This window comes from Lactuca serriola, chromosome 1 (genome assembly GCF_051521515.1).
Source record: "Lactuca serriola cultivar US96UC23 chromosome 1, Lser_US96UC23_V15, whole genome shotgun sequence".
In the NCBI taxonomy this organism is placed as follows: domain Eukaryota; kingdom Viridiplantae; phylum Streptophyta; class Magnoliopsida; order Asterales; family Asteraceae; genus Lactuca; species Lactuca serriola.
Window position 1 is genome coordinate 102,405,887 of NC_136408.1, and position 6,467 is coordinate 102,412,353.

Genomic DNA, 6,467 nt, shown 5'->3' on the forward strand with positions numbered 1-6,467 from the left:
TATTAAATTCATAATATAAGGAACATATAGAAACTTGGAATCACTCTGGATCCTTTTCCAAGCCTGAGAAATGATGAAAAGATTCCATTCTTTCCCATAGATAAATTCCTTATCAGTGAGGTTGGCCTGCTTAAGAAAGTTAGCCAACTCAATTTGCGAACTTTTGGAACTAGTTTGGGGTCCGTTTGAGTTCTAGAGCTTAAGATATGAGTTTTACAAAATGACTATAGATTTGATAGAAAACAGAATCGTAGCTACCCGTGATTCCTTTTTGGCTTATCCATCCTTCTCCCTTTGAAACACATTTTAAGATGTGTTCATCATCCCAATTTAGTCCCCATGATCATGGTGGTACTAGAAAGGGTTAGGTATCATTAGGATTTCATTTTGCCACAAGATTGTAATAACAATCAACATGAAAATGAACATAAAGCATATAAAATCACCATTCTCCCTTTTCGGGTTTCCATGATCTTTCGCCACATGTAATCCCCTAGATCCATCATCCAAAATATATGGGGTGAAGATAGGATCTTGAGATGATGTATAACATACAATTACAAATCAAATAAGAAGGAGAAGAAGTGAAGATGAAATCATAAAACAAGAACAAGGTTATGAATCAAGTTGTAAGAAATGATAACGAGGTTCATACCAATATGAATCAAGGTTGGAAATGAACAAGAATTAACATCCAAACAACAGCCCTTTGGCTGCTTTTGATCCCAAAGATATAGAGGACGATTTTAGAGAGAGAGAGAGAGAGAGGGAGGGTTTAGAGTGTTTTTCTTGTGTGTGTTCCAAATGACTCAATTAACACATTAAGTACTATTTACTAGATGGACTTTGCAAATAGGCCCATAGTCCATGGACTTCAATAAAAGGAGTTTACAAGATGATCAAAAGAGTCCAATAACATAAGAAATCAGACATTGGTTAAAGAAATTAACCCAAGGATACAAGGATAATTAAATTAAAATAACCAAATGTACCGAGAAAAATCGGGGCGTTACAGTCATCTTCGATGGTTCCAAATTTATGGATTCGATCCAGAACATCAGGATGGTCACTCGTTATGAGGACAAGGAATATGCCCTCAACAAGGAGCTTAAAGAACTTAATGAGTCATCTGCTACTCCTGAGGAGATCGCTGAGTACCGGACTCGTGAGAGAGATGCCACCAAAGTGGCGTCTATCATGTTGGCCACTATGATAGCCGAGCTCTAAAAGTCCTATGAGGACTATTACCCTTTTGAGATACACCAGGACTTGATGGATCGCTACCATCAAAGTACTCGTCAAGAGGGGTATGACATCATCTCCTCCATGATACCAACCCAGATGAAGTTACACACAGCAAACTTCAAGGACTTTTAAAAACCACAGAAAGTGGTCTTAAAGGTAAATCAGTTGTTACCACCCCTACTCCTACCGCGGCCTCTGTCTTGGCAATCGGGCAAGGCAAATGGAAGAATAGGAAGAGCCCTTTGTAGGGTACCAAGGGAAAGTCCCTTGATGGCTCCTCTTCAAGTGGAACCAAAAGAGGTTATGCCACTCCTTCTGCCAACCCTAAAGAGGCTGAATGCTTCTATTACCATGAAAAGTCGCACTAGAAGCGAAACTGCCAGAAGAACCTGCAAGATGTTAAGGATGGGAAAGTGAAACCCAACCATGTAGGCATTTACACTAGATTGTCTAGTAACTCACCCTATTCTAATTCTTGGGTCCTTGATACAGGTTGTGGTATTCACATATGTTCTAATTTGCAGGGACTAAGAAGAAGTGAGAATGTGGTGCATGGGAACATAAACTCAATTTTGGGGAATAGAAAAGCATCACCTATCACCCATATTGGAGTTTATTCTTTGTCGCTAAGTAGTGGATTAACATTAGATTTGAATAAATGTTGTTACTCATCTGAAATGGAGAGAAATATTATTTCCTTTCATGTTTTGTAAAAACAAGGCTTTAACTTTTCGTTTGATAATGAATGTGGTGGTATTAATGTCTTCTTTACTAATGTTCTATATTTTAAAGCATTATCTTGTGGTGGTGTATATGAAACTGTGTCAGTTGTAGATAACCTAGGTAATAATGTGTTGTGTATGGATTTTTTCCACTATCTTGGATAAAGCATCATTATGGCATTGTCGTCAAGGAGATGTAAGCAAGAAACGCATAGACTAACTCCAAAAGGATGGTGTCTTGGAGTCATTTGACCTAAAGTCGGATGATAGTTGTGAATCTTGTTTGCTTGGTAAATGACATAGTCACCCTTCACTGGTACTTTTGCTATAGGTGAGGGATTGTTGGATCTCATACATACTGATGTGTGTGGGCCTTTCCGAACCACCACAAGGGATGCTAACCACTTCTATGTGACTTTTACTGATGATTATAGTAGATAGGTATATGTATGCTTAATCTAGCATAAGTTAGAAACCTTTGAAAAGTTCAAAGAGTTTAAATAGGAAGTGGAGAATAAGTTAGGCAGGAACATTAAGATGCTTCGATCCGATCGAGGTGGTGATTATCTCAGTATAGAATTCCTTGACTATCTTATGGAATGTGGACTGGAAAAGTTCCTAATCTAGATAACATCAAGATTTGGGGTTGTGAGACTTTCATGAGGCTCGAGACTCACGATAAGCTTGAACCTTGAAGTGAGAGGTGTATTTTCATCAGCTACCCACAGAAATCCTTTGGTTCCCTCTTCTACAGACCCAGTGATAATGTAGCCTTTGTAGCAAGGAGTGGAGTATTTCACAAGAGAGAGTTCAAAAGCCTATGAAACAGTGGGAGGCAATCTGACCTTGAAGAAATTCAAGAGTCAAGTGGTGAAGGAACCTCAAACCCTAGCAATCAACCTGAGGAGGAAACTCCTGTTGATCCAACTGACGAGTCTGTACCTCTGAGGCGTTCCACGATAGCTAGGAATGCACCTGAGCATTACTATGGTTTCCATATTACTACGGAAGGTGATACACTTATCAGCGATAGAACACTGGTAAGTCTGGATGAACCTAACATCTACACGGAAGCCATGGCCAACCCTGAGGCTGCTAAATGGAAAGAGGCTATGGACAACAAGATACAGTCAATGTATGAAAATCAAGTTTGGAACTTGGTTGACAATGTACCAGGTCGTAAGACAGTCGGGTGCAAATGGATATTCAAGAAGAAGACCGACATGGATGCTAATGTACACACTTATAAGGTTTGCCTGGTTGCAAAGGGTTTTTTTCAAACTTCGGGAGTTGATTACAATGAGACCTTTTCACCAGTAGCAAAGATGAAGTCTATTAGGGTTATGTTATCCATTACTGCATTTCATGATTAGGAAATATGGAAAATGGATGTCAAAACCTCTTTCCTAAATGGAAAGTTGGCTAATGATGCTTACATGAACCAGCCAGAGGTTTTATTGTCAGTACAGAGTACCCTAATAGAGTGTGTAAGCTTGAGAAATCTATCTATGGATTGAAACTAGCACCTAGCAAATGGAATCTTTTTTTCGATGAGCAAGTCAATGAGTTTGGTTTTTGGGGAGCGAAGATGAATCTTGTGTATATGTCATGGCTAGTGGGAGTATAGTTAGCTTTTTGGTATTATATGTGGATGACATACAACACATAGGAAATGACATCCCAACTCTGTAGGAGGTGAAGTCCTGGCTTGGGAAGTGTTTTGCTAATAAGGACCTTGGTGAAACTGCCTATATCCTAGGGATAAGGATTTTGAGAGACAGGAGTAAGAGACTAATTAGACTTAGTCAGAGTACCTACTTGCATAAGGTGCTGAATAGGTTCAGCATGCAGAATTCCAAAAAAAGAGAGTTACCGATCCAGACTAACGCCAGATTAAGTAAGACTCAGAGCCCGAGTATAGAGGTTGAGACAGTTGAGATTACTTGAGTATCGTATGCTTCCGTTGTAGGCTCGATCATGCATGATATGACTTGTACTCGTCCTAATGTGGCCTTTGCTTTGAGCATGGTTAGCAGATATCATGGGAACCCTGGCAAGGCTCACTGGAATGTGGTAAGGAACATTCTCAAGTACATGTGGAGGACTAAGGACTGGGTCGTTACCCTCGGTGGGAGTGATGACTTGAGAGTAGTAGGGTATAGTGATGCTAGCTTCTAGACTGGTAAGGATAATTTCTCATCTCAGTCAGGCTGGGTCTTTACCTTAAATGAAGAAGCAATTACTTGGAAAAGTTCCAAGCAGGAGACAGTGGCTGATTCAACTTGCGAATCAGAGTATATAGCAACAAGCGAGGCAGCAAAGGAGGCTATATGGCTAAAGAACTTCATTGGAGACCTTGGAGTTGTACCAGCTATAAAGGAGCCTATGGAGATTTTCTGTGATAGTGAAAGTGTAGTTGCCTTAGCCAAGGAACCAAGGGATCACAGAAGATCCAGACACACTGATAGAAAATAGCATTTCATCAGACATCGAATATAAGAAGGAATCCTTGTGGCAAAGAGGGTATCATCGGATGAGAACCCAGCAGAACCCCTCACGAAGGGACTGTGTATGGTTAAGCATCTTCAACATGCGAGGCACATAAGGCTAAAGGATGATATTAGTTTTAGAAATTAGATAGCTTTGAAATATGTAAAGTGTAATTGACATTTGATGCAAAAATAATAGTTGTTGTTTATTTATAAGTAAAGTGTTGCTATCTTCTGTCAATCGTTTACTATCATTTCATTTTGCATGTTTTGAGTTCTAGAATAATTATGTTATAGTATATCATATTATTCAAATTCTCTACAGTCGGTCATATGTTGGAAGTAGATACGAATCAAGATTGTCATGAAGCTCCCTTGTAGATGTCTAAAGTGTTTGACATAGCAAGAGTTGCTATAAAATTCATGAGTGCTCATAAGTTCTGAGTATTGGATTCAACCCACGCTCACTTGTATCACTTCATTGAAGTTATCTCGAGTGATTGCGAGACGGTATTATCATATAAGTCTTCAAACCTAGAGATACGAGTTGTTGACTAGGAGTTGGTTATACATTGATTGTACGAAAAGGCATTGGTAACTAAATTGATGATTTTGTTGTGACCTATGTACTGGGCGCAGTCAGAACTAAATTGATGTGTTCGATTAAGTTCTTTGTTAAACAAATCAGAAATCGGGAAACTAACTGTTGGATAATAAGTACGACATTGTTCCATGTAGTTTTCCGGCTGATATCTAGAACAAAGGATTATATGATCACATATCCTAAATGGTGTATCATCATCACCTTAGTTCCGCAAGACTTTGAAAGACTTACGATTGCTGATCGGTTCCTGAAGTCATTCTTCTATTTATATTTATTATATTTATCCAAGTGGGAGACTATTGGATTAGGTGTCTAAGTTGATAACTATTTCTGGAATGTATCTAACGCTCGCAAATCCGGGCTAGTCAAATTAGAGGCAATAGGGGTCAAAAACGACTTTTCGACAAAAGATTATTTAGAATAAATAATCTTAACCAAGTTGTAGTATATGTCACGAGGTTTCCGTACATATAAAGAACGCCGAAATCCGAGTTATAACGAAGAAGTTATGACCCGTCGAAGTTTCGCTACAGAACCGGCACGATACCGGAAAGCGTAAATAGTGAATTTACGATAGAGCAAGATTTAGCCTTAGCGATCTAAACGGAAGTCGTAGAATATGTTAAACTAAGAACATCGATAAAAAGAACGTCTAAATCTGACTTCGTATGAAGAAGTTATGAGGATTTAAACGGACCAATCCTGTCCCGGCCAGTTAATAATATAAAATTTAAAATCGAGCCAAAATTAGCCGACAAAGTCTAAACAAAAGTTGTAGACTACGTTCCCACCTTCACGTGGATATAAAGAACGTCGAAAACGGAGCTCGTATGCGAAAGTTATGATTTTTAGAAGTCGAGAATGCAATTTGCGAAGGCTGATAAGGAGCTGATGACGTGGCGCATTGTGGGTCGTCCATCGCTGATCAGATCTCGCTTCGGATGAAGAACACGTCGCCCTCGCTTACGCCCCGCGTCCGAAGCCAGTACGCACCGTGTACCCTCACCCTTACCTCTTCCGATGTTGCGAGCCAGCTGGTGCGAAGCTGGCACTCTTATCCGATGACTACGCCCCACGTAGGTCGAAGGTACGCCCAGCGTACCGAGGCCTCGCACAGCTATAAAAGGAGGGCGAGATTTCTTCATTTTTCACACCAAAATCACTTCTCTCTCTACAAGCTTTCTCTTTCTAAGTGCTATAAATTCCCCTAAGCCCTAGTTAAGCCCCTTAGCACCCTAGGGAAGCCCCGAGGCTCCTGGAGTCCCGAGAAAAAGGAGTTTTTTGGTTTCGAAACGCTGCTCCAATTAAGTCCTGGTTTTCGATAAAATTCGCTGTAAGTATGCTACGCTTACGCAATTTTTAATATAGCTTTCAAATAATTATAGGAATGTTATTTGGTCCTTAAAA